The sequence below is a fragment of the Haemaphysalis longicornis genome, unplaced genomic scaffold (assembly GCF_048455015.1).
Source record: "Haemaphysalis longicornis isolate Haplotype H1 unplaced genomic scaffold, Haemaphysalis longicornis Haplotype H1 scaffold_16, whole genome shotgun sequence".
In the NCBI taxonomy this organism is placed as follows: domain Eukaryota; kingdom Metazoa; phylum Arthropoda; class Arachnida; order Ixodida; family Ixodidae; genus Haemaphysalis; species Haemaphysalis longicornis.
The window spans coordinates 2,612,308-2,639,658 of record NW_027526266.1 but is presented as its reverse complement, the minus strand read 5'-3'; the positions used below and the strand labels follow the sequence as shown (position 1 = coordinate 2,639,658).

Sequence of the window (27,351 nt, the reverse complement as noted above, 5' to 3'; positions counted from 1 at the left end):
TGAAATACTTGTGAACACCAAAAGCAATGACAATTTTGAATAAATGATTCCTTAAAGATTGACAAATTTGGCAATGTTGTATGATCACTTTGAATGAAAATATAAAGTCGTAACGTGGTCGTAACTCTGCTCATGTATTTGGCCGTTTCGGCAGGTTTCGGCGCTGCGGTCGTTTCTGATGTAATTTTTTCCATCAACAAGTGCTGGCGGCGAGGTCGACTGTGGTTGCGCGTTGTCCGTGTTGTTATTCTTGTTTTTTGTGCGATATACCGTCGTAAAATGTGTTCGCCCTTTGTGGATAAAGCCTGCTTGCCACATTGGAAACACGTGCGGTTAAGGATAAGCTGAAATACAGCGGCAAACGATCGAAGAACGGCGGCGTTTTCCTGTGCCCGGACAAAGAAGTTCGGTAAGTTCTTTTCTGCTGGACCTTTTCTAGCGCGACTAAGGTTCGGTGCCAGAAACGTGTTATTGGCTTGATTTCTCGTTTCCGCGTCAGTCTCACGCTGTGGTTCGTGTAAGCTAAATGCAATTTGCTGGCGCTGCTCGATATGTCTAGCGTTGCTGACGGACAGGTGGTGGGCGCAGCGGAGGGCTTAGGAAGCTTGAAATAATTGCCGGTGCTCTTGATAACATCGTGAGGAATCGATTTGTTTTGTTTCGTATGCGGTTTTAATCGCATTAGGTCTATTTCTGTATGCGGCCGTGCGGTTTCACCGCGCTTTTGTTTTATTTCGACAGCTGTGCCACTTTGAACAAAGCAAAATACAATGTGCGACTGCTTAACTTATCGGACGTAAAACTTCCCATGAGAAAAATGAAAACCGGAAATAGTTTGAAAATCTTAACTTGGCAATAAAAGTGTTTTGATATTTTTTTTATCGTCTTGTTACTGGCTGAAAACCTTTCCTGACCTTATTTCGCGTTCTCTTTCTTTAAAAACTATTTGTTTTCTTCAAACAGTTTGTAGATCAGGAGCACCTAGGCGGAGTATATTTCACATTGCTGTAAACGCTATCTACGCTTACATAGCATTGGTTTTAAGCACCTTTCATCAATTCTGTGGTTAGGTATTTTGACATAACTGTCTTGATAATAAAACAATCATTGAGTGAGTGTTCTTACTTCTCGGAATGTGTAGTGTACTGTGAGCTTTTAACTTTGGCAGGTAACGACGTTTGTGCTTATGTAACTTTTCTTTGCAACCTTTTCATTTAAAAGTGGCTGGAGCTTCAGGACGGGGGCTGTCTGGCAAGATGAAAAGCAATAGCAGGTACGTACTGAATTTATGTGACCGATATAGGAACTCAGAAATAGAAACTGGACCTATAAGTATGCGTTTGAGTGATGTGGGGCCTTTACAGCAGGAATTATGCCCACCTAACTTGTGGGAGTTGTTTATTCTTGCATTACCACAGGAATAATAGTAGTAGGTAGCCCTTTCAGCGGTAGGATTCTCTGCGTGTTTAGGACAGTTGAGTTATGTTGAATGTAGCTTTTTATAAGTGCAGAAAGTGAATTCCTGTTTTATATTTCTTTTGCACACAATGTAGTGCCTGTGCAAACCAGGTTTTCTGGGTGAAGAGTCCTTCAACATCTGCTTGAGGCTGGGCAGCTGTTATGTCATAATGCTAGTAATGTGAGTAAGCACAAGGTCTTGCAGGCGCAGTCCCAGTGCCGCAAGAAGTAATTGGAATGCTGGAGCTGGGGCCAAACTCGGGTCTGTGTAGCTGCACCAGCGGTAACTGACAGCAGCATATCATATTATACACATGCATATCGGCCACAATATCCCCTCTATACCTATGAACTCTTCTGTATTACCGTGTCACTGAGCATTATGCATTGGATGTTAAATGCCGCGCCAGTGGAGTGATGGTGCTGTCAGCAGACACTTCTGGCAGCATAGCCTGCATGCTTCCAGTGACTGTGAGCTAGTCAAGCTGAATCTCTTGCAGATACAGGAAGGCAATGTTCTTTTCCGTGAATACAGACTCCTGACATCCTTTGGCGCTATCTATGCACTGAATTTACATGGCTTCCTTGTCAGTGGTCAGTTAATCAGCCGGCTGTTTTGCGATGGGCTAAGCAAAATAAAAAAAACAGTGGGGGGGTTATGCTGGGTGTGCGTGCAAGGTCCCGAAGTTATTTGTGAAGTGGAGTTGTAAGTTGATCTGTCAATTGAATTTCTTTCCCTTTTGCATTCAAGCTCACCCACCACCTTCTCTGAAATAAGATCATGTCTATGCTACTGAGCTGCACTGTTGGTGGCAACTGAAGTGAGGCATCTTTATGCTTCATTTCTTGCTTTTCTGGTGGAGGCGAAAAGCAAAAACGCCCGTGTGTACGAGATTTCGGCGCACGATAAAGATCCCCAGGTGGTCAAAATTAATCCGGAGCCCTCCACTACGGCGCGCCTCATCGCCTGCGTTGCGTCGGCGCGTTAAACCTCACAATCATCATTTATGCTTCATTTCTTTATGTCGACTGCATACTGTGACTGCTCAAAATGCTGTAAGCACAGTGCTTACATTATGCGCACAGGCTCAGTTTTTGTGTGAGTTCAAATTCATTTCAACCAAATAACCTTCCGCGGTGGCTCAGTGGCAAGGCGTTGCGCTGCTGAGCACGAGGTCGCGGGTTCGATTCCCGGCCGCGGCGGCCGCTTTTCTGATGGAGGCGAAAAGCAAAAATGCCCGTGTGTATGAGATTTCAGCGCACGTTAAAGATCCTGAGGTGGTCAAAATAATCCGCAGCCTTCCACTACGGTGCGCCTCATTGCCTGCGTTGTGTCGGCGCGTTAAACCCTACAATCAATCAATCATTTCAACCAGATAGATTTTTGTCGAAGCAAAACGAACCGTTGGGCTTTCTTTGCCATATTTTGTTTATTCTTGCTCAATAATTAAAAATATATATTTTTTTCATCTATATAAAATGGCTTTAGTGCCTCTAAATGTGTGCAGACAAAAGTTTACATGCTGGGTTCTGTTTTTAAATGAGGCATAGCCACATGCTACTCAAGATCATGATTCGCTTTCTCGAATCATAAGACAATTTAGATTCTTTCAGGCCAGTAAAGTGACCGCACATGTTGATGGGGTGGTAATTCTGGCGAGGCATCAACCGCCTGGTCATCATATTGAACATATATTTGGCTAGATAGTGTGCGAAGGATGTGAAAAAAAGAAATTGTACCAAAACAATGTAAATTAAGTGCAGTCAAAAGTTTGGTTCTTTGCGCTATAGGGTAATGTTAGTACCTAAGCAGCATTTACTGTATTCGCAAGCTTGAGACACTGACATCATAATGCACCCGCAGCTAGGCTCAGTGGCTAAGGTGTGGTGCTGAGCCCATATATGCAGGTTTGATCTTGGCCGCAGTGGCTGCTTTTCTGATGGAGGCGAAAAGCGAAAACACCCTTGTCTGGAGATTCAGCATAAGTTAGTTTCCCAGGTGCTCAAAATTAATGTTGAGCCCTCCACTACTGCACGCCTCATAGCCCATGTGCAGCTTGACCGTGTTAAACCCTGCAATCAGTCAATCCGACGGCATAACGTAATCGCGTGATTTTTATAAGAGCCTTTTGGTGGGATGAAGGGGCAATTGTTGATAGCCCTGGCAAATAAAATGCATCAATGGTACGGATGGGTAGATGATGATGATGATTGATTGATTGTGGGGTTTAACGGCGTCGACGCAACGCCGGCGATAAGGCGTGCCGTAGTGGAGGGCTCCGGATTAATTTTGGCCACCTGGTGATGTTGAACGTGCGCCGAAATCTCGTACACGCGCGCGTTTTTGCTTTTCGCCTCCATCAGAATAGCGGCCGCAGCAGCCGGGAATGGAACCCGCAACCTCGTTCTCAGCAGCGCAATGCCTTAGCCACTGCGGCAGGTACGGATGGTTAGGTTTACCTAAAGTAGCCCATGCTGGCTTGGGCTCCTGCATGGTCTACTATAGGTAGATATTGGGGCAGCAAGGCAATGCTCCCTAATGATTTGGCCGCAACCCCCCTGTGTACCAAGCAGGGGTACCTAAAACAGTCCTTCATCATTTTTAATACCTCAAAAGCTTCTCTCATTGATGATCGGGCACAAATAAGATTTCATTTCGTTGTTGCTTATAGTCTTGCTCTTCTGATCAAGATCGGTCTAAAAAAAGCAGAGAACATAGCGTATGCTAATTTTGAATTTTGCCCTTCCAATAATAATGCCAAAGACAACCCCATACCGTGTTTACTGAATTGTAATGTGACCACGATTGTAGCGTGAGGGGTGACTTCATCGCATCCAGAAAGAAAAATTAAAACCTTTAAAGTAACTCAAGGGGTAACTTTCTGTCGTGCCAGAAAAACAAAAGAAGAGCCACCAAAGTACTCGCGTGAGGCCAGTGGAATTATGGAAAAGCACATTTATTTTTCAAACACTTTGGCTAGGCGCCCACCTTTGACACTTATAACTTCGCAGGAAGCCAATCTGTCGAGCGATATCACTTGTTTTCAGCTGTACAAGCTCAACACTGACCGCCAAAAGGCGGTTACACTGTTTGGTGACGAAATCAGCAACATCCTTTTGTAATTTGACGTGGCAGCTGTAGCAAGGCCCTCGGAAACTTTTTGGGCAGGGTTCGCATGTAAAAAGGCGCTCCCGCAGTAGCTGCCATCCACAGACGGTCGATGTTGACTCTTCGGGGAGCTGCCGAATTCTCGATTTCTTGAGCCATTAAAATAGCATGGGTCATACTGAGTGCAACACGTTGCCGTAACAAGGGGAGCTGAAGCGGTGTTGAAACACGAGGGCAATGAAAGTTACCTATGCCTCAATACGAAAGTACGGCGCGAAAACAAAGGAAAAAAGTTACACGCACTATCAACCACCACAGAAAAAAAGCAAGGAAACGGAAAAAGTCGATCCTATAGCTTGTAGTGGACCCGAACAACTCTGACACATCTTGCTGACATAGATTGCGAGATGGTCAAAACTAGCCATTGATGACAATTGGGTGCATCATTGCAATTTTAGGCAACTTCAGTTGCAGTATTAGATTGTAACGCGAGGGTTGACTTCAGGTTGCAAAAAGAAAACGTGTTATAATCGACAAAATACAGTAACATTCGTATTTGTATTTAACTATTTAAATTCAATTTAAGAAATGTATGATCTTTGTTCACCTCCTCTATTGTTTTGATTGTTCAGCATACTTGATCATGACAGCATCATGTGACTTTTTCAGACTGCCTAGAGGTGAATGAACTCATGTTGCTCATGGCAATTTGCTGAAGCACTGATTGAAATTTTGAAAAACTAGGGAAATTTTGACGCATCAGTTTGGTAGGCGCCCTGACTATAGACCACAATTTTCCAATCTTCTCAGGGTGGCGTCATTTGCCCGAGATTGGTGTGGAGCTGTGCAGGCATTTCCCGGGGGACAGCGGGAGCAGCCATGGCCACAGCCACATGCCACCAGCCGCATTGGACTGCGTATCGTGTGGCTGATTCGGACACCTAATCTGATTTGAAAATTGGTAAGTTCATATTCAACAGTTTGCAACCCACAGTTTACAGTGCAGTAGAAAGTGGGTTAAAGGCGAGTGAAAGCTAGTTGCATGCGAGGATTGCGTATGCTGTACACAGGCTGTAAATGGACCATGCTGTGCGTGGTTCTCACCGAAATCGCGGTTTGTGGAGCTATATTTCTCTGTGCCACACTTTTTCCAGTCAATTGCTGCACCCGACTCCTATACCCTACGAATTAGCTGTGCGTCTCACCGTCCCCGCAGAGCTTATCTGTAGCACTAGAAAAGGGTTGATTTTTGTTTGTTTCTCATCTATAAAATGAACACTGCTAACCTGTAGGGAACAGAAATTAGCGATAGATAATGGGATTGGAATCAATAAGTGGGCTCTAAAGACAGCGTACGACAGCGCGTATTGTTGCAAAGGTGCTTCATTTAAATATGTTCAATTGGGCGTGATAATCTATTTGCGGAAGCACTCGGGGACCCCCAAAATCTTAGTTATAGTTTTTAATGCATAACGATCTTGTGTTTGTTATTTCTTTATGTACTCAACAACTGTGCAGTAACGCTCAAACAAGCAGCCTTTGCACATTTTCACCCAAGGCATGCCGACCTGCATGCTGGAGAAAAAAAAAGTATGAAAAATGTGGGTACAGCTGTTATATTCAAGAGGACTGCCATGACAAAATATACCACTCAGAGGCCATGAATCTGATAAGACAACATGCGACACGGTGCATTTGCAGCCTGTGCACAGCATGGGCAAACCCGCCGTGCAGTTAGTTCTCGCTCACCATGAGTGCGCTCTCTAGTGCACTGTTAAACTGTAGGGTGCTGACTCGTTGAATAAAATTGTACTTGCCAAAACCTTGGTGCTGACACAAACCGTCTGGAATGCAATTGAGTAAGCACTGTTTGATGGTAATGGCACTATCTAACCTCATCGGTGCTTTCTTTTTAGAAAGTTCATATCATTATTGAAAACCGTGAAAGATGCAGCTTCTCGCACACGTTCGCGATGTGTGCTCTGAAATCGAGTCTGCGCTTAAAAACTTCCTTACTTGGAGGCAGCTGGATGAAACATAAATTATAATCATAAGAAAGAACTAAATATTGCCAATGTAAATTCAACAAAAATTCGTCTTTATTGTCTTTTAAGCAGCATTTATTTATGCTTCCTCAGAAACTTCACTGCAGCAACCAAGCACAAGTTCAGAAGTTCTCGTACTGTATAGACAAGGCTTGCTCAGTTTTTTTAGTATCCTGTGCAAGTTTCTAACCTCTGTTGTTGGCTAGAAGCTTACTGTGTTAATAACCGTGGAAAAGAACAAGCTGACAATGTTCCTGTCAGTGCTGCGGCACTAGCTCAAGAGGCAGCGGCTTTTTTGCCATTCACTATGCCGATGTGGAAAAAGCCATGTGTGCATTTCTCCTGGCAGGTCCCTGTAGACAGGGGTGCCTGAAGTAATGAATCAGTGCTGAGGTAGATAACGTTAAAGGAGTACTGACACGAAATTTTTATGTTACGTTTTTTTCGCTGCTATGCGTGCCTACCAGCCCACTAATCATAGAATGACAGATTAGACGGTCGAGCGCAGCGTAAACATTCATTTACGGCGTCGTTTATTCGTGCCAGTTTCGGTTTCGACTGAAAAACGCCGAGCGGCCGCCATGACAGCATGTATAACATGACGTCACCATTCTTGCCGTATCGCTGCCTCTCTGGAAGCGCGCGCGAGCTAGCGCACGCGCGCGCCCAGACCGGCCGAGGTTTTCGCCGTCCCCACAGGCCCGGGCAGCATGACGTCAGTCCCAAAACCATGACGTGTACACACGCCCGAGCAGCGCGCGCCAACCACAGCCAGCGCGTCGGCATCGTCACGGGAGCCCCGACGTCGGCAGTTTGGGGCACGTAGCAGATGATGTCACGTCGGCCCGCTCTGGGCTTTCTCGTGCGGGCGAAGATTAAAATGGATTTTAAATATGTTTCGCTGAACGGTTGCTGTTGAAACTTGCTGGGAGATATCTCCTGATAAAAAGGAAGCGTTTTACATAGTTATCTCAGCTTTGAAATTTCGTGTCAGTACTCCTTTAAGCAATTATCACAATACAGACCTCAATCAAGAGCTTCTAAGATGTCGAGGTAGGTATCGGTTTGTGAAGGTCCAGTTAAGATAGTAGGAAATTGTAGTGCATTTTCTTGCACGAAAGGAAAAAAGTATTTTTGGATGTGATGACATTTCTCAGAAGATTTTGCTCTAGGAGCTTGTAGGCATTTTGCTTGCACACGGTGGTGCGTGCATGCTTCCCAGCTTTGGGCTAGTGCATGGGCCGCCGCTATCCTGTGAGCACCGCATCAAAGACGTGAATATTGCCGACTTTTTTTACCCCATTGCGAACACAGTACACTGCTAACCTTTAAATGGAGGTTGCAAACCTTCCTTAGAAAGCTAATATAAAAAAAGATTGGATGGGATTGGAAAAACTTTTATTGGGCCGGCGGTTAAAGCCTTACACTAAGACATCAGACTTGGCCGGAGTCGCCCTCGCCGTCGCCGCCAGGCCCGAGCCTCGCTTCCCGTCATCGGGTCGCTCGGGCTCCTGCCTGGTCAACGCTACGAGGACCCGCTGGACGGCCTGGATTTGGAGGTCTTGGTCATCGGATCGCTTCGCCTCCTCAAAGGCGGGTGGCAGTCTTCCTGTCGTGGATTCTTCCGGGAAGTTGAGACAGTCCCAGACAATGTGCTCGAGGGTCGCGGTGGCTTTACGACACACCCTGCACGTATCGTCTGGGTGCGTCTCCGGGAACATCTTGTGCATTAGGGACGGGCTCATGATCGTTTTTGTCTGGAGCTGCCTGTACACGACTGCTTGTTCTCTGCTCAGCCCTTTGCAGGGCGGTGGGAGCGTTCGTCTCGCGAGTCGATAAGCCTGGGTTATTTCCTTGTATCCCGTCATTCTGTCTCTCGTGCTGTGCCACGGGCGTTCCCCGCTTGGCCCGGCGCGGCCTGTTAGTTCGCGCGCCCGGGCGTGTGCGGTTTCGTTGTGGTTCGCACTGACGTCCGACACCTCTCCTGCGTGTGCCGGGAACCACTTGATTTTCTTCTTTTCCACGATTGTTTGCGCCCCTCTCAGGATTTTCTCCGCAGCTCGGGAGACCCTTCCTCGTGCGAAGTTCCTGACCGCTTGCCTTGAGTCGCTGAGAACAGTGGTGCATCCTAGGTCTTTAAGGGCCAGTGCTACGGCCACTTCCTCAGCTTCTTCTGGTTTGTCGCTTCTCGTACTGGCCGCCGCCCTGACGTTGCCTTCGGCGTCGACCACGGTTACGGTGAAACCGCTTCCGTTCTCGTACTCGGCTGCGTCTACGTAGCGGGCACCCGCGTCTCCGGCGTGTAGTTCCGCCAGTGCCTTGGCCCTCGCTTTTCGTCTGCCCTCGTTGTAGTCGGGGTGCACGTTACGCGGGATCGCATCCACCCGGATCATGCCCCTGACCTCGTCCGGGATCGGCATCTTGACTCCCTGTTGCTCGTGGTATCGAAGCCCCAGCCGTTCGAGGATTCTCCTTCCAGTCTTAGTTGTTGCCAGTCTCTCCAGCTGCGCCGTTCTCTGAGCTTCAATCACTTCATCTAGGGTGTTGTGGATGCCTAGGCTGAGCAGTCTCCCGGTGCTTGTAGACTCGGGTACCCCGATGGCCGCCTTGTATGCCTTTCGGATGGTCCCTTCCAACTTATTCTTCTCGCCATTCTTCCACCTGTGGAAGGCGGCCACGTGCATGATGTGGCTCATTACGAAAGAGTGCACGAGTCTTGTGAGGTTCTCCTCGCGTAGCCCCCTCTTTTTGTTTGACACTCTCTTGATAAGTCTGATGGCATTGGCCGCCTTGCCGACGACCCGTGCCACCGTACTTCCGTTGTTTCCGCGTTCGTTGAGGAGCATGCCCAGGACGCGGATGTCTGATACCCTGGGGATCACTGAGCCGTCTTTGGTGTAGACCGCGATTTCTTCTCGTTCCCTTCTCTCGGCGCGCGTGCCTTCCTTGGGTCTGTACAACAACAGCTCGGACTTGGTCGGTGAGCATTTCAGGCCTGTGCCCTCCAGGCTGTCCTCGACTACTCTCACCGCTTGCTGCAGGGCCTCTTCCACTCGAGCATCACTGCCGCCCTCGACCCACAGGGTGATATCGTCAGCATATATAGTGTGACCGACGTTCTCCACCTCTGCGAGTCTGTTGGCGACTTCAATCATAACTAGATTGAATAGGAGCGGCGAGATCACCGACCCTTGCGGGGTGCCTCGGCTCCCGACCTCTTTGACATTCGTTGCAATGTCACCCGCGGTGATCTCTGCCGTCCGACCCGTCAGGAAGCTTCTGATGTACGCATGGGTTCTCTCTCCCATGTTCAGCTTCGATACTTGACTTAGAATCGCCGAGTGGTTGACGTTGTCGAAAGCTCCCTGCAGATCGAGACCCATTATGGCCCTCGAGTCCCGGGAGTCCCTGTCAACGATTAGGTGCTTCAGCTGGATCATAGCATCCTGCGTGCACAGGTGTCTTCGGAAACCAATCATGGTGTCGGGATAGAGGTCGTTGTCCTCCAGATAGTCCTGCCATCGCGCCATCAATACATGCTCCAATACTTTGCCCACGCATTACGTGAGCGAAATGGGCCGGAGGTTGTCTGTGCTCGGCGGCTTGCCTGGCTTGGGGATCAGGATCATCTTCGAGTGCTTCCACTCCTTCGGCACGACTCCCGTTCTCCAGCACTTGTTGAAGAATTTAGTCAGTGCCTCGATAGATGCGTCGTCAAGGTTCTTGAGCGCCCTGTTCGGTACGCGGTCCGGGCCCGGCGCCGACCTGCTGTTGAGTTCTTGCAGGGCAGTGCGCACTTCTTCTACGTTAATGTCTCTATCTAGCTTCTCGTTGGGTATTCCAAGATAGCCTCCGTGAAAGACCTTCTGCGTGGTGGGAATGTACTTCTCCAGAAGCTTCTTTTCCACCGCCACCGTTCCCTTCTCCTTGATTTCCGCGTGTATGATCTTCGCCAGCCTGTCCCTCTGGTGAGACTTGGTCTTTGTCGCGTCCAGAAGATGCCGGAACAGATTCCAGGTCTTTCCGTTGTGCAGTTGTCCGTCTGCCGCGTTGCATATCTCGTCCCATTTTTGGCTGCCGAGCGTGCGGCAGTGCTCCTCTATCTTGCGGTTAAGTTCAGCGACCTTCTTTCGCAACCTCCTATTTAGCCTTTGCTTCGTCCACCTCTCCTGTATGGACTTCTTAGCTTCGATAAGATGGGCCAGTCTGCTGTCCATGCCGTCTACCTGGTCGTCCGTTTCGATCTCTCTCGTGGCTGCCTTGACGTCACCGGTGATTCTTTCCATCCAGGCCCCGATGTCTTCTATCTGTTGATCTCCCTCCGCACTTTCATTTCTCTGCTTCCTGAACGCTTCCCAATCGATCCACGTGTGCTTTCGCGTCTGTTCCGCTTGAGCCCCCTTCATTCGAATCGTAGTTTCCACGATCATGTGGTCACTGCCCAAGTCCGTCCCCGTGTTTCTCCACACGACGTCTTCCGCTGCAACGTTCTTGACGAAAGTGAGGTCGGGAGTAGTATCCCTGGATACCGAGTTTCCCGTTCTTGTCGGGTTGGCGGGGTCCGTGATGAGGACGTATCCGTTGTCGATCGCGTCTTGCGCCAGGTTCCTGCCCTTGGCGTTGCTCTTGGCGTACCCCCAGGACTGGTCAGCGGCGTTGAAGTCGCCACAGACCAGCAGCTTGGAGCCATTTGCCTGCGAGCTCGCCCTGTGCAGGAGTGCCCTGAAGCGTTGTTTGCGCTTGCTCGGGTTGCTATACACGTTGAGGACGTAGACGCTCTCTTTCCTCTTCTTGCCAATTACCACCTCGGCGATTACGTGGTCGACTGCGACATTTTTTAGTTGAATTTCCAGCATAGTGTGCTCCTTTTTGGTCATGATGCACAGTCCCCTGCTGTCTTTCTCGTCGGACCAGATCGCTCTGTAGCCGTGGAGCGGTCGATGCGTCGCCAGTGTTTCCTGCAGTAATATCACGTCCGGTTTCTTCTTGCTGTTCTCGACGTGCTGCAGTAGTACCGCCCACTTCCTTTCCAGGCCGCGGCAGTTCCACTGCCAGATGATCACTGTTGGTTCTGGGTCCATGCTTGTTCCGTTCTAGCGATGCCTCCCTGCGGTGCGCTGCGCGGGTCCTGATATTGGATAACTGCTTGCATGTGGCTCTGTAGGTGTTGGACGGCCCCCTCTATTTTTACGAACCGCTCGTGGTCCAGCCTGCTCTTCTCTGCGATGGCCGCCTTTATCGTCTCGAACATCCGCTCCATTTTCGCTTCCAGCTTGTTCAATCTGTCGTCCATGCGCGCCTCGATGCCGCTCATTCTTTCTTCCATGCCGGCCTCGATGCTACTAATCTCCTGGGTGGCGCGCTTTTCCACCGTTCTCTTCTTTATGGCCGGCTCTCTGGGTTCCGGGACGTCGCTCGTTATATCCATCGGCTGCGCTTTCGGCGGGGGTTCTGCCGTCGCCGCGACCGGGGGGCTCGGGGTAGCAACCAGGTTATTGGTTTCCGTCATGCTCTGTATGGTCTTTTTCATCTCTTCCAGCATTCTACGCAGTTCCCTGTTCTCTTCTCGAAGGGTCTCCATGGCTTCGTTCTCTTTGCTCTGCTTTTGTTGCTGCTTCTTGGGCTCTTTTTCGCCGGTCCTCCTTGTACCCTTGGCCTTGTCCGGCCAGCTAACGCGCTCCCTCGACGGAGACCTTCCCTTTCGCGTGACGCTGGGACTCCGACTTTGCCTCCGTAGAATGCCGCCGCTGGAGGGTGATCTGCCTCTAGATTCCGAGGACCCCCTGGATGGGGACCTCGCCTTTCTTGCGGGGTTCAGTTCCGGGAAATCTAGCTCCAGCGGCAGCCGCTCCTCTTCTGCGGACGCGAGGCGCCGCTCCCATTGTCTTTTCCTGACCACGTAGGGCGTTTTGAAGCGCGCCTTGCAGGACCTGTCGCCCGACACGTGTTCTCCGCCGCATAGCTTGCATTTCGGCTTGCACGGGTGTTCTTCCCCCGGGGCAAGCTTGTCACAGCCCGGACATCGTTTTTCGCTCGGGTTTGGGCACACGTCTTTTCGGTGGCCTACTCGACCGCATTGGTAGCACACGTCCACCTTCTTGCAGTACAAAGAGCATCGTAGCAGCGCCGATCCGTACCTCACGTAGTTTGGCACCTTCGTTCCCTTGAAGACGACGATGACCGTCGTCGTCTCTCCTATTCTCTTGGTTCCTAGCGCCAGCGGGTTGCGTCGGTTGACCACCCTTTCATCGATGTCCTCGGGAGTTTCGGTTGTCGGGATTCCTCTGATGACTCCCTTGGTCGTGTCATGTGGGGCGGTTCTGTAGGCCCACACCTCGTACTTCTGCCCTCTCACTGCGATCTCTTTGACTTGGCTGTAGCGGCTGGCTCTTTCTTCCTGTGCTGTGCAGATCACGATAATATTCTGCTGCGCGTTTACGCACAGGGTGTCTTCGTATTCGGCTTCCTTGGCGGTTCCCGCCGCTGCGTGAACGGCCGCGGTCACTTCGACCAGGCTTAACTTGGCCACGTTGATTCCGCCTCTCGGCCTCATGACGATTTTGATATTATCCCTGGGTAACGCTGGCATTCTCGCCGCTTTGATTGCTGATGACCTTGTTCTTCTTGCAATATTTGCCGCTTTCCTAGCCGCGGTAGCGTTCTTGTCTGTTACCGAAGCGGTCTCTCGTTGCTGGCTACGGGCGAGTCGGTCACCGGCAACTTTCCATCCTGCCTCGTTCATTGCCTCCGGCGAAATGTCTTCGCCCTCCACTTGCACGCTCATCTTGCCGAAATTGCTAGTAGATGGAATGGGCGGCTCCATTTCTGCGTCTAAACTTGTCATCTTCGAAGGTTGAGCCAACCCCGACCGGCGCGGCGCAGGGCCGAACCTCGGCGGCCACGCCTAGGCCTAGCGCCGTTCGATGGCTTCAAAGTTCCACAAATCGACGAAAAAGCACTTGCCTTAGTCGATATTGGTGTCAGTCGATGCCTTGCGTCATCCCGAACACGCTGGGAATAACAGATTAGCTCTTCACACGAATTGGCAATGTTAATTTGCCACTAACTGCGGAGCCGATGTTGAGCACGTCAGCTCACGCGCAGCCTCACGTCATATAAAAAAAGAAACATTCGAGGAAGCCGTTTCTGCAGTACAAATAAACCGCTGTTTTGAAAGCAGTAAAGATGATGCTGAGTGAAACACTGCGGCAAATAGTTTGTTCTTCGCAAAACAGTATTTCTGGTAGAGAAGTTCAGAATGCGGCCTGGCTGTAATTTTAGAGCAGTCTTAGTTATTAAGAAAGAAGCCGTGGCTTTGTACAGTGCTGTGAACCTCTTATAAATAAGTCGTCAGTGAGCTTGGAAAGTGCTGTACGGCTAAACAGTGAGTAGTTAAATGCATTCACGCATTTATTATTTTTTTTGCAGAAAATAGTTTTTCTATCTTTAGTTGTAAGACAACCGCTGGTGGCTTTAGTGAGCAACTACTGATGCCCCCTCCTCCCCCCCCCTGCACACACATACGCACCTTTTTTGGCACCTTTCTTTGTCAGCTACGACTGCACGCTGCAACTTCTGTGGCTGCAAAGCTTGTGCGAGCGTACTGAGTTTGTCCCGTGCCATTTCCGTGGCCTCAACAATATTGGGGCAGCAGAGTTTTACAATCTAGGCAACTGACCATTCATAGCCGTAGTGCAAAAAAATTGGGCCTGTTTGTTTCTTATTGCGTGTGCTTTTTTTTTTTTGAGGTTTAACATGCGAGGACACCTATGCGCAGAATTTGCGACGTGTGCTTGCAATATCCTCGCTTTATTACACAAGACTAGAGAGGAGATACGGTACTATGCCGTAATTGAGACAACTAAAATAAAGCCAACGGTATGTAGGCTGTAAAAAGTGCAATAATATAAGTACGAGGTCCAGGTTTTGTATTTTCATGATTGAAGCATTCCTTTCCCGTCATTCGCACAAACATTTTTACTCAGTGGCTGCTATGAGGCTTTTGATCTTAGTGATTAATCGAATAAATGCTAATGTACTGCAGCACGGCTGAGATGCACTGCTTTAATTTGATAAAGTTACAGGTGGGGAAATGTAGCATGATGCTTAATAATGACAGAACTGTATCAATAAGTGTTCTCAAAATACCCATTTCATGGGCTTTGTTTTTCCAACTGAGATATTGAAATGGCCTATTTTAACACACACTTCAGTTGGTTATGTAATGAGTAAAACTCGCCTGCTAGTTTCCCAGAGTGGACTGGGACACTTATACCCTAGTTACACTGGCACAGTTACCCCGTTAACCATGGTTAACGCAAACTGAGCTTGGCCACCTCAGTTCGGTTACGCTAACCGCAGTTGCCGCTGCCGCAGTGTTCAAAAATCGCACAAGTCAGTTTGCACACAAGTGGCGGCGCATCAGCTTAGGCGAAAAAAATCACCTGGCGTTCGCAGAAGACGAAGGCCTCAAATAGCGGGAGCCCCCGAAGCTGCCCCCAAGAGGAGCTTGTGCTCTTTGCGTCGCTCTCGCAGTCAGCACGACCGTGCGTGAACAGCAGCTCGTTTCCCGGTCCACCCGATCAACTATGAGAAAAGCCTAAATTTGTAAATTCCACTGATCGTTTTCCAAAAAAAAGAGACAAAGCAGGCAATCATGAAGCGCTTTCAGCACTCGGAAACGATCCGTGCGCATGTTGGCCGTTCCTGCAAGCATGCCAGGGCGTCTGTCTGCACGGCACTGAAAGCGGCTCGAACCAGCCCGGACCACGGCAGCAACAGCTTGTCGGCCCTCTTCGAAATCAATCTGATCGCGGTAAAGAAGTTCCACATGCGACAAAGTGGATATTATAAAGGTTAAAAATTGGGCTATGTATTGTAATTCGCAGTTGTAGAGATAGCACCGGTCAAATATCGACCGCGATCCTAAGTTCCCAACACCAAACCGACCCGAGAACAAGCCGGTCGCGAGCTGCTGGGGAAGCCCCTTTTTCGGCGTGCGCAAGTGCGTCGCGTTTGGGTCTGAAGCAACTGTTTAACAATATTTTTTGTCTACACTGCGTCGCCTTTGGTTTTTATCGTGAGGTTAAAAGTTTGTTACTTTATTTTTGTTACGCTGACAACCAAGTGACCGCTGTCGACACACTTGGAATTTCGCATGTAACAGCCAAAACCGCAGTTTGCGATAACCGCAGTTCAAATTTAGTAACCACCGTTAAACGTAACTACAGTTACTTCCGCCATGTAACTAGGGTATTAATCTCAATTAAGGCATGGTGTGGGGACAACCAAAATATTTGAATATTAAAACAGTTGTGTTGACTTTTTGCCAGAACTTCTAGGGCTCCATGTCAAAATTAACAATATTTTCTAATGATAACATGAAGGACAAACAGCTGCAATGCAGTTGCATGAGGAGAGCAGCATAAAATGAAAGAAAGTTGTTTTGCAAATGGTAGGATGTTGCACCATTCTTTGGATGGCTCTTAAACTGCATGGCAGCTTTTAAAGTTGAAAGAATTTTCAGCAAATCATGTAAATCATGCCTGGCATTTCCTTGGAACTCCCTGAGGGTTCAGGTGAGCTTCGGTTGCCTACTTCTACTCAGAGTCAGCACCTAAAGCAAGAACGAACACCATGGCTATATCATTTAGCACTTAAAACACTGATAAGCTCCGCAAGGTTGTTTGATCAGCGATTCCAAAGATTTGGTTTCATCACAATGGTGTGGAATCTAGTTTGCTGACTGCCCATTTTTTTGCTGCTGCCTTCCAGTGTGTCACAGGGCCTTTGCCACATTATAGTGTGGGGAATAGTGAAAACTTCAATCTGCCCCTTAAAGGAGTACTGGCACAAAATTTCAAAGCACAGGTGACTACATAAAAAGCTTTCTTTTTAAATAGAGATACCCCTCAGGAAGGTTTACCTTTAAGTGTTCGGAAGAACATATTTTAAGTCAATTTTAATATGTGCTAGCTCGAAAAAGTTAAGGATGGATTTCTTTTCGACACCGATATCAGTGTGATGCCATGTGTGCCTCTCCCCAAACTGCCTATGTCAGGGCTCCCATGACGTATCCAAGGTGGCCTACTCTGCCTGATCCTTCTGACAAAACGCGGATCCTTCAGTGATGGCGCCAGTGTTTTCTATTGAACACAATTGTCGAGAGACATGAGCTACAGCTCAGTCTTTAAAAAAATGTCTGCTGTCGTCCTGGGTGAAAAGGAAGAAAATGCCGAAAACAGGCAACACAAAAGACAAAGAAATAAGTAGAAACAACAGCACTTGTGTTTTTCCTCATTTCTTTGTCTGATGTATCTCGCCCATTTTGCAGTCCGTCTTTTTCAACTTAGAATCAACTTGGCCTAGCCTCAACCCTAGCAAGTCTTCATGGGCCCTTCATTGAAATTACGAAGGGTTTAATGGGTTTGTATGCTTGCGTGATGCATACAAAGGAGAGATCTTACTTATTTTCATTCACTTCGAATTGAACAAGCAGTGACAGGTTAAAAATTTGCAACTTTTGCTGAATAGCAGGGGTCAGCAAGCTTTTCAGGCAGAGAGCCGGGTTTAATGCAATGGACACGGAGGGGGCCGGAGGGCACATTGGTTGGGAGGGGAGGGGTGCTTTGCAGGCAAATAAATTTTGGGGAGGAAATTGAAAGCAGTGTACAAAACTAGAATAGCTATCCTTATCATGTTTATTTCCAGCACGAATGTCACGAGCTTTCATGCCAGTTGAGGTCAAAACTGCCATGTCGGCCTTCAGGTAGAAAGTGACAGGAGAAGGGGTCTACCATTGTGCCGGGGGCCACATAATACTGCCCCATGGGCTGCGGGTTGCCAACCCCTGATTTATAGCATTTTTGTATATCGTCTGCACATGAAGCACTGGACAACCTAAGGTTGTCAGTTCTAGATGCCTTCATTTGTGACAGGGATGGGTGGCATCTATGGAAACTTTCTGAGTGTTGTGAACAACTCAAGGCAGGTTTTCGTGGGAAGGTTGACAAGCATGCTCTCATTACGTTGCAACACTTGTGAGAGGGAACCCCTGTGTCAGAGGACCTGTTTACAGTCAGTTTCCTGGTGCTAACAAATTCCAAAATTTTTATGGCTGCTGCAAAGATCTTAAGAAAGAATTGTTTTTACAATTTAGTAACCGTTTGTGACCCCGCTCAAGCATTCAAAATGCTTGCCCGGTTTTCTATTCGTTTTGGCTGCTTGTCCATTTTTCATTTTGAAAGTACCGTATATTATGTGTGGTCTTGTTTTTTTTGCAGTGCCTGGCATGAGCTCCTTGCTACTGATCCTGCCACAAACGCTGTGGATGAGAGTGGGAGAAATCTGTGCGCCACAGCTGCTAATCTCACAAGGTTTGTGGGATTTCTGCATCTTGAAATCGAGGAAATTGACATGCAGTTTATTAGGCTTTAGACAATACCTGCTGTTAATAGTTACTGGTGGGTTCTTTAGCATAGCCATGAAGCACAGTGTGATTGCTTTGTGTTTTAGGTTATTTCATTCCTTCTTTCAAGCTTAGAAAGATGTGTTTGGCGAGTTGGTGCATCTTAACGATACTTGAACTTGGTGCGAAATATTGACAATCACAGAAAGTAGCTAGTGAAAACAGGCAATGACTAGCAACTAACTTTTAGGCAGCGTAAGAACACATAATTGCAGGCCAAAGTTACGTGGCTCCACTTGCATGCAAAAAAAATTGTGATAAGGAAAGATCACAGCCTAATAAATACGCTCTTTCATATGACGACCCGTTGAAATGTCACTGACACAATCGCATCTGTTCTTTCCTATGTGGTAAGCTTCCTGTATCTCCCTTCCTCATGTATCACTGCCCCTGGACAATTTTCACTTGCTTTTTAGGAGCGTCATGCATGCGCTTGCAGAGCTATGGATGGGGTTATGCCCACTTGTGCAGTTCTCAACTGAGAGGTAATGTTCATGTTCACGCAATCGCACATTCACACACCTTCCAGTGTGCCCAATGCAGACCTTTCCACATGAAAGAGGTATCTCATAAGCAATGTCCCTACACAGCAACTTGCGTAGGCATTGGTGGGCTTTTTCTCGCACCCTTGCCTATCAAAGGGACCCGTAGCACTTTTCCTTGAATACTCGGAATGTATTTTGGGGTAGTCTGTTGTCCCAGCAATCACCTCCCACAAGAATCATGAAAATCTGTTTGCTATGATGGAAGGTACGTGCGATGCAAGATCGCACATAATCATTCCCTCAACTCATTGCGCAGGGTGCTCTTTAAACCTTTAATTAAGGCAACGCCCCAATTGCCTATATAAGACATTTTGCAGGAAAGTGGAATCTTTCTATCACTCATGATTAAAATTCAATCGCTAGTCTGTCAAATCTCATTTTGTCTGCTTCCTTTTTTTGTGTGTGGGTTTGTCCCTCATGAATTTCTCAAGCACATTTCTTTCAGGTACTTTTTGGGCACTACATCTGTTCTTGGTGTCGTGCAGAGATAGATGCAAAAAAAAATTGCCAAGATCCGTGTAGAAATAAAAAAGTTGTTTAATTTTAAATTTAAAAATACAAGCAAATAGAGCACTGCCCTCTTCTCGAAAACCGGAAATCCGCTGCTCACTTTCTCACTGACCCCGATGTCATACGGCGGGACAAATGAGGACGGCAAAAAATACATCCTGGAAGTTTTAAGCCCATGGTGGCCTGACTTGGGAAGCTCCTTTTCGCGCTTCTTGACGCTGTCGTTCGGTGGTACCGTGCGGGAAAGTAGGAGAGGAAAAGCAGCCACACGAGACCAGCAAAGTGACGTGCCTGCTGCTGCGTCGATGGGTGTTGCTATGCCTCTTTGTCTGAACTCGGTACCATCTTTACCTCTCTTTAATTTAGTGTGAAGCCATGTTCAGCGCTGCCTTGCTATTGAGGTTTCATGTGAAGGTTTCATGTGAAAAGAAAGGTTAAAGAAACAGCTGCATATTCTGGTAAAAAAAACCTTATAGAATGCTCACAGCAAAAAAAAAAAAAATCCGCGGGATTAGAACCACTGACTTGCAAAACAGTACTTCAGATTCATACCTCTCGACCATATACACAAGCTGTGAGGCTTGCAAAAATTGAGCACAGAGCTATATAGTCAACAAGTATTGCCATGTGTGTCTGTTTCTTGTCATGTTTGATAAATTCTGGCAGTGAGAATGCTTGTGTCTCACGCACCAATCTTGCAGACAACCCCCATCTTGCTAATACTAGAAGCAATGTAGCTAGAGCTTTCATATTTACCTCATGACAAGCATCACGCAATCGCAATCTCTCCGACGCAAGCAAAGGTAGCGAAGTACAGAATGTGCCACACAGAATTATCTGTCTCCAAGGGATAATAGCTTGCCAACAAAAACAGTTTGGTTCAATTTTTCTCAAGGCAGCCAATCACCGCTAGAGAAAAAAAAATGTTGCTGTTTTTCAGTGAACGAAACCATTTCCCAGTGCTAAAACATGTCCCCAGACATAGAGACGGACTGATAACCTGGAAGCTGCCGCCCACTTTTGCTATGCTCCCTGACCACGCCTCCTCTACCATCGATGCCAATATCTGCCGTGAATAGACATCAGCATACGGCGCGAATGAACGAGTTCACGTGTATTTCGGCGACGCTTGCTGACGCCAGGCGATGTCAACAGTGGTGCATCGTAACACGCCATGGAAAGGCACACGTGCTCGAAGCGGAGCCATAGTGCGGCTCTCTGTTACTGTCTCTATAGATTTTTGTATTCTTTGAGCCCACGGTTAAGCTTTTATGCTTACTTTAAAGAAAACAAGCAGTAAGGCAACATCTATAGGCTCGTTTGGTCAAAATAATGGCATATACACACTTTCAAGCTGAGCCAACTGTAGGGCCGCCGCTCTTTGTCGTCATATCCGGAGGCCTCAAGTGTGACGTTGCCAGTACTGCATGTGCTTGTATTTTTATACTAAAAAATAGAATAACTTTGTCATATGTGCGCCGCTTTGATCATTCTTTTTGCGTATGTAGAATTTTTTTCATAGAATGTGGACTTCAAAAACATTATGAACAAAATTGAGGCGTGGCTTTGCTATTGCAAACAGCAGTGACCAGTGGAGCTGAGGGGAAGCCTCAGAAAATGGCACACCTTCCTAGTCTACCTCGACAACGCCATAGTATTTGCCCGGAACTGCGCCGAGCAACTTAAACATGAGCGCGGCCCGACGAAGCGCGTTCCGAGAGGGAAACGAATGTCCCGGGGTTTTTCATCCCGGCGGACTCGCCATCGAAGTAGTCTGCTGCGGGAAACAAGGTGCAGACCCGCGAAAACGATCTGGAGGCGAGAAAAGGCGTGGCTTTGCTGTCGCAAACAGCCTCGCGAAAGTTATGCACGGAACGCTGATGTCATTGCTAACGTCATACCATGTGCGCTCGGCAGGTTAAACCTTTTGCACAAGGACCCTTGTACGTGCACCGGTCCTCGTCTCCACTCTGCTCCCTCCTCCCCCTCGCAAACTTGGCTGCCGGACTGTGTGCTGTAGCGCCCTGCTAACATCCCTCCGAGGAGCGCAAGCTTGACAGCTCTGCTGTTAAAAAGAAAAGGCCAGAGCTCTGTGCCGTGCAATAACCAAAAGGCAGCAGAACTGATTGTGTTATCTACGACAACAAATTGTTTGCTTTCTCATGTGCTCGCGCTAAAGGTATACTTTTGCGTCATATGTTCAGCCTCGATGCATTCAACTTACAAGTGTATTTCAAATTTCCTTTCTCCTGTTAGGCCCAGTACTTTAGCCACATGGGTAGCTACGACTTCAAGGCGGCTGCCCGCACGGTGTTGGGCATGGTGATTGGGCAGCCAGTGGCATTGTCCTGCAGCTGGGCAGGGTCCAAGGGGGCGAAAGAGGCCTTCTGTGAGCTAGACAAGATTGTCTCTTGTTCTTAGTAAGCTGCCCTGATTTTATTTTATGCACGAGGAATTCATTATATTATTTTCAGGGGCTACTTTATTTCAGTGTATTTGTTCGACCATTAGAGCTTATTTTTAATGTTCTTGTTTACAGGAATGAATACGGATGCTGTTTGATAATGCGTAATAAATATTGGCTCTCTGGAATAGTTGTACGTTGTGAAAACTAGAGGCATTGCATTAAGCAAGCTTGTAATACGTTTTTTTTTTCACCTGCTGCGGTGGCTTAGTGGCTAAGGCATTGTGCTGCTGTGCTGAAGGTCACGGGTTCGATCCCAGCAGCGGCGGCCGTTTTTCTGACGGAGGCGAAAAGACACCCGTGTGTTGAGATTTCAGCACACGTAAAAGATGTCAAGATACACGTTACTGCTCGCTTTAACGCACTCAAGGCTCGTGTAGCGGCATTAGAATCTACATCATGTGGAAGGGACACTGAACCCACGAGCGACAGTAGGCGTCCTGAATTCGTGTCATCTGATCAAACTCTAACAATGCTCATTTCAAAAGTACCAGACTTGGAAAATCGATCGAGACGCAATAATATTATTCTACACGGACTACGAAGACAGTAACGAGAACAGTGAATGCCTCATCGTTAGTTTTCCAGTTATTCTCAGAGAAATTAAAGATAGCATGCCCACGTGCCGAACCGTTGCACAGGCTAGGTAAAGCACACGCAGGCTGCTTGCGCCTCTGATTATAAGGCGTTTGGATTTCCGGGATAAAAAAACGGTAGTTAAAAAAATTCCTCACCTTAGAGAATCCACTTTAGAGAACCCAAGCCCCACAAGATACAAAGCTACTCATGTACGAAACAATAATACTTCCGATATTTGAATAAGCCTGTGTCGTATGGAATCCGTACAATGTGACATCAACCGTATTGAAGCCATACAGAAGAAAGCCGTCCGATTTAGCGGCCGCCGATTTGACCGAAACTTTTCACCAACTTCAGCCCTTTCATGCTTGAAAGTAACCGAACTTTATGTGCGCCGACGCATAGAATCACTCAGTTTTTTCGGAAATATCATTCACTGTTCGTATTGCTTGTCATATGCCGGCTAAGCTAAGCCGACAAAAACAACAAGCAATCATCACTTGCACGTTTCTTCTTACCACCAGCGCACTGACACATTTAAACAGTTTTTTTTCTGTGCGTACATGATAGAACTTTGAAAGTCTTTGCCAGGCCACGTACACACAAAACACAAGTTAGCCTAAATGCGAGTTTTGTGGCTGGAATACATCTTTTAAACTCCTCACGGCAGGCGGCCTGCTCCCACGTGTGGTAGTATGATGGTGTAAAAACTGCCAGTTCACAACCGGGGCCACAAGTCGTCGTAAATAGACGCATTTACCACGATTGTACCTCTTCACAAAACGCAGTCTCTAGCTGTGAATACTCCGTTTGCCCTAATAAGAGTAATAAAAACTCCCTCGCCTCCTCTATCTCCTTCACCTCCTCCTCTTCGGCGCTCCCTCCTCTACGCCTCTTTACAAAATGTCTGCCAGTTTGTGTCGTGCGTCATGTGAGCTCCAGCCTCCCCGAAATTTATTGCCGATGTTAACTTGCAGCCGCGCAAATGGATTTGAAGTGCTGCCGGACAACCGAAGCTCGTTGGGAACATTGTGGAACCAGTCTGCACTGACGTGCGACACACTTCAACGTCGCCTCCGGGTCACCGACCTTCGAACCGACGGAATACGCCAGCGAGCCGCCGCGAGGCCTAAATGCAGTGATCGCTGATAGTGGCTCGTTAAAAAAGACGGGGTTGTGCCTCTGCGAGGTGGTTGAACGTAGGATTTTCACGTGTTTTATTGTACCCAACATTTTGGGAAACTTGTGCCCCTTCGAGTGTCACATAAACTCACGTTGTTTCTAGCGTCACTGCACGGGCGATTCTCCGCCATTGGAAATAAGCGTTGTGCGTGAGAGAGGGCGTTATCCCCGGAACGTCATTGGGGAGGCCGAACGGTGTGAAATCTACGCGTATTTGCGCGGGTCTCGAGTACACTCACTCATTCACCTCCGCGACCAGAATGAAAACTGTCTGAACTGTGAAGGGCTGTTAGGTCTTTTTGTTAGACTGTGTCTGTTGCTTATTGGCAGGCGAAGGTGAAGATGGCTGGTGAAACGTCGCAGGGCGGCCGCTTTTCTCGAGAAGTACGTGAGGTGCCAGCCGCGCCTGCTACGAGGAGGGCGACTGCCGCGTGCAGCCGGCGATTAACTGCTTTCATTGGAATGGGAGAAGGTCGAGGCCCCGTGGGGGGCTCTCCGTACGCAAGGCGCGTGTAACTGTAATCAGCAAACGCCATTCGAGGGAGCATTCTGTGGAGTTGATGGACGACTGCCTATTTTCTCTATTTTTTTTTGAAGGGGGGCAGGCGCAGGTGTCCCACCGAACGAATTTTTTTCTTATCTTTGGGTGAGGGGAGAAAGGGGCAGTGCGGGTGGTAAAACCTGAAGCTCGATCCCAGAACACTATACGCAAGTAAAAGAGGGAAAGGAAGCATTTTGAGAAGTTGGTCGCCACACGTGTCGCCCACCCTTTTGAGCAGCAGAGCACTTCCTTTTGACGAACTAGTGAGCGCAGATGTCTCGAACGGAAGTGCAATTTTCCGTAGCTTTAAATAAACATTCAGACATTACGGAAAGTTGGACACAAGAGGGACAAGTTCAGCGTCTTTACAGTGCCGTTTCTTTTTTTTAGGTCAGATGCCCAATATGCTTCTGTATTTGTTCCCGCAGATTTAAAGTTTTGCTGGCCATCTAATGCATGTGCTCCTGTGGCTTCCTGGGGAACGTGCCAATAGGTGCGCAACGTCAGCGTTTGGGAGGAAGGTGCAAGCAAACAGCGCACCGACGACACGCTGACCTCATTTTTTGCAAATACCTGACATTTTTTTCGCTGAGGATTGTTGTAGTAGATAAAGTTCTCACCAAGATACCTTGTGCTCATTTTGCAGGTGTTTTGTTGATTCAGTGTTTTTATTCTGTTATTAACGTGTCCACACGTATAGCGTATTTATGCAATTTTTATGCAATAAATTGACTGTGCTGAAAACACACTTCTCACGTTTCGCCATTCAACTCTTTCAAGCGGAAAAAGATTAAAATTTACGTAATCCTAAATTAAAAATGAAAATGCGGCCTGTGCTCTCATTAAAAACTCCCAAATTCAGTAATAAATTCCTCTGCAGCGCTTATATCAAGCGCAGAAAAAACAAAAAAAAAATACCTCGAATGCAGGTTAACACTGCTCCCAACACGCCCCCTGAAAACTTCTAGTTGGAGGAAACAACATACTCCCAATGGTACTCTTGAAAAAGCCCATTTTAGTGGCAGTAAAATGTAACTCCCATATGCTCCTGAAAAAGATCCATGTGCAGCGGGTGTGGAGAGGGCCTATCCGTAATCCAGAGGTTCATATATAGCAAGGCACTAGAAACAGCACGACACAAACAATGTGCACCATTATACAGGTGTGACGCTCGTTAAATGGGTTAGTCACAAAGTCATATTAAGGTAGGTCCACGCAGAGCTTGGAGGAACTGACACACACTGGTGCGGGTGAAAAACATTAACAATTAGTTTCATGGGGTGCCTCAGTGGTGCCGGCTTCCTCACAAGGTGGGTCGGAATCGTTCGGGTTGCAGGGGGGTCAATTGTCGATGGGACGCCGACGGGCCAAGTGGGTCTCGGGGCCAGGAGATTGAGGCAATGCGGGGCCGGTGGCTCAAAAGGTCTGCTTGGTTAACACGAGGACAGGAACGGGAGGCAGTACCATACCGGTAATTGGGCTATCTCGAGCTGTAGCCCGCGGTCAGGAAGGGAAGGCTGGGCAGGACCGGTAGCTCGGCGGGCTCGAGGTGTAGACGTGGGCAGGGAACGCTGGCAGCGAGCGGGCTCCTGGGAGAGACGCGCTTTCGGATTGCTCCTACGGCTGCGTCCGAATGGCAGGACGGTCGCCCCAAGTCTAACCTCGGTCCTCTCCGTTCACTCCTGTTTATCTTCTCCCCCTCCTACGTCTGAGCAGCGGCGGGGAAAAGGGGGAGAAGGGCCAGCTTCAAGCGGCGGTGGACGACGCGGCTGTCTGCCCACCCGACAAGGACACGTCGATCGGAGAGAAGCCTGGCTCGCCGCGAGCCAATAAGAAACCATGTGTCCTTAGCGAAGCGGCCGCGCGTTCCCACGGGAAAACTTCCTGCGGCCAAAGTTCATCCATCTGGTTTGGAGTAGTCCACACACACACACGACCGTCACACAGGCATCGCATTCGAATACACCCATTATACTTTTTAGGGGACGACCACACACTCACCCACACGCGTACCCTTACTTTTCTTAGCAATGTCAAGTTTTCACACCTCATTACTTATGATGCATGTTGTAACCCAGACCGTTTACACCAGCCATCTTCATTGCCTTTCCCGTCATTTCACGTATATTTTTAGTTAAATGTTTTATACTTACTATCACTTCGTCCTCATAAAAACATTTTCCTTTGCGCTTTTTGCCATTAGTCTGCCTTGTGCCATAAAAACCCAACCATCACCATTAAAATGAATGACTGTCTGCTGACGCACACAATGCCCCCCAGAACTTTCGCAGATCAGTAAATACCATATCTCATGTAGGGTCAACCGTTATTGCCAATATAAGGAAAGCTTTGTAATTAAATAAGCGATTTATATTACCATACAACACGTAGCAAGGTTGATGGGGCCACGACTGTTTATTGTTTTCTCCGGTATTATAATAACGGGGTTGGACTGAGTATAAAGTGTTGCTCTGGGTGGTTTTCCTATCCTAAAGCCCGTTTTACCACAAAGCATGCTTATTGCTGCTCCAAACTAATTTTTATTTCTTCAAAGCAATGTTTTGCCTTCTACAACATCTCTTTTTCTTTGCTCTCAAAATAGACGTATTGCTGCTCTCAAGCAGTCCAAAATGACTCCAGCCAATCACATCACTTCCAGTAGTTTATGGTTGCTTTGAGGCATCTGGACAGCTTGAAAAGTACTGCAGAGCTTGCGGCATGTGGGTAAACCTCCGGGCCACTGCGTAGTTCGGCTCATCCCTGCCCGCCAAGCCAGTTGGCGTGGCCTGTGAAGGCAACGCAACGTGCCGGTAGGCTATCTATTCAAAAACGGGAATCTGAGCAATTTTCCCTCCATTCCTCACTGTCGCCGTCAGCGGCAGTAGCCTGAAGTCCAACATCGTAGCTCCTACTGCAGCGGTGCAGCTACACGCTGGTCACTTGGCACTGTGAACCAGATTCTGGAACAGCTCTACCAACTTCAGCAGCTCTGACTTATTGATTGTGGGTTTTAACGCGCCGACGCAACGCAGGCGATGGGGCGCGCCGTAGTGGAGGGCTGCGGCTTAATTTTTACCAACTGGGGATCTTTAACGTGCGCAAAAATCTCGTACACGTGGCCGTTTTTGCTTTTCGCCTGCATCAGAAAAGCGGCCGCCGCGGCCGGTGAACGAACTCTTCAGCAGCTCTATCGCAGCAAGGCACTTCTCGGAACTACTCCCCGTGGGCGGCATGGTGCTGAATGGCATACAGCACTGACTTCTTGAGTGATGTAATGTGCAGTAATTAATAAAGTTCTCATCAAACCCAAAGTCTCAACTGCAGAAACTGAGGACACACTGCTGATGAATTCTCCGATGCACTGCTCAGTAACCAGCGTGGGCTCTGTAACTGCTATGTCTCTTCACGCAATTTGCGCACCCTCAGGAAGCGCAGGCGACCTAACCTTCGT

General features: G+C 48.0%; 1 long non-coding RNA gene across 1 annotated transcript; it reads left to right on the top strand.

Annotated features, from left to right (window-relative positions):
* Positions 1–125: 125 nt before the first annotated feature.
* Positions 126–21,862, top strand: LOC144166154 (uncharacterized). The gene is made up of 4 exons (XR_013321601.1): positions 126–409; positions 1,222–1,273; positions 5,378–5,528; positions 17,895–21,862. It is a non-coding gene; the product is annotated as an uncharacterized LOC144166154 (long non-coding RNA).
* The last annotated feature ends 5,489 nt before the right edge of the window (positions 21,863–27,351 follow it).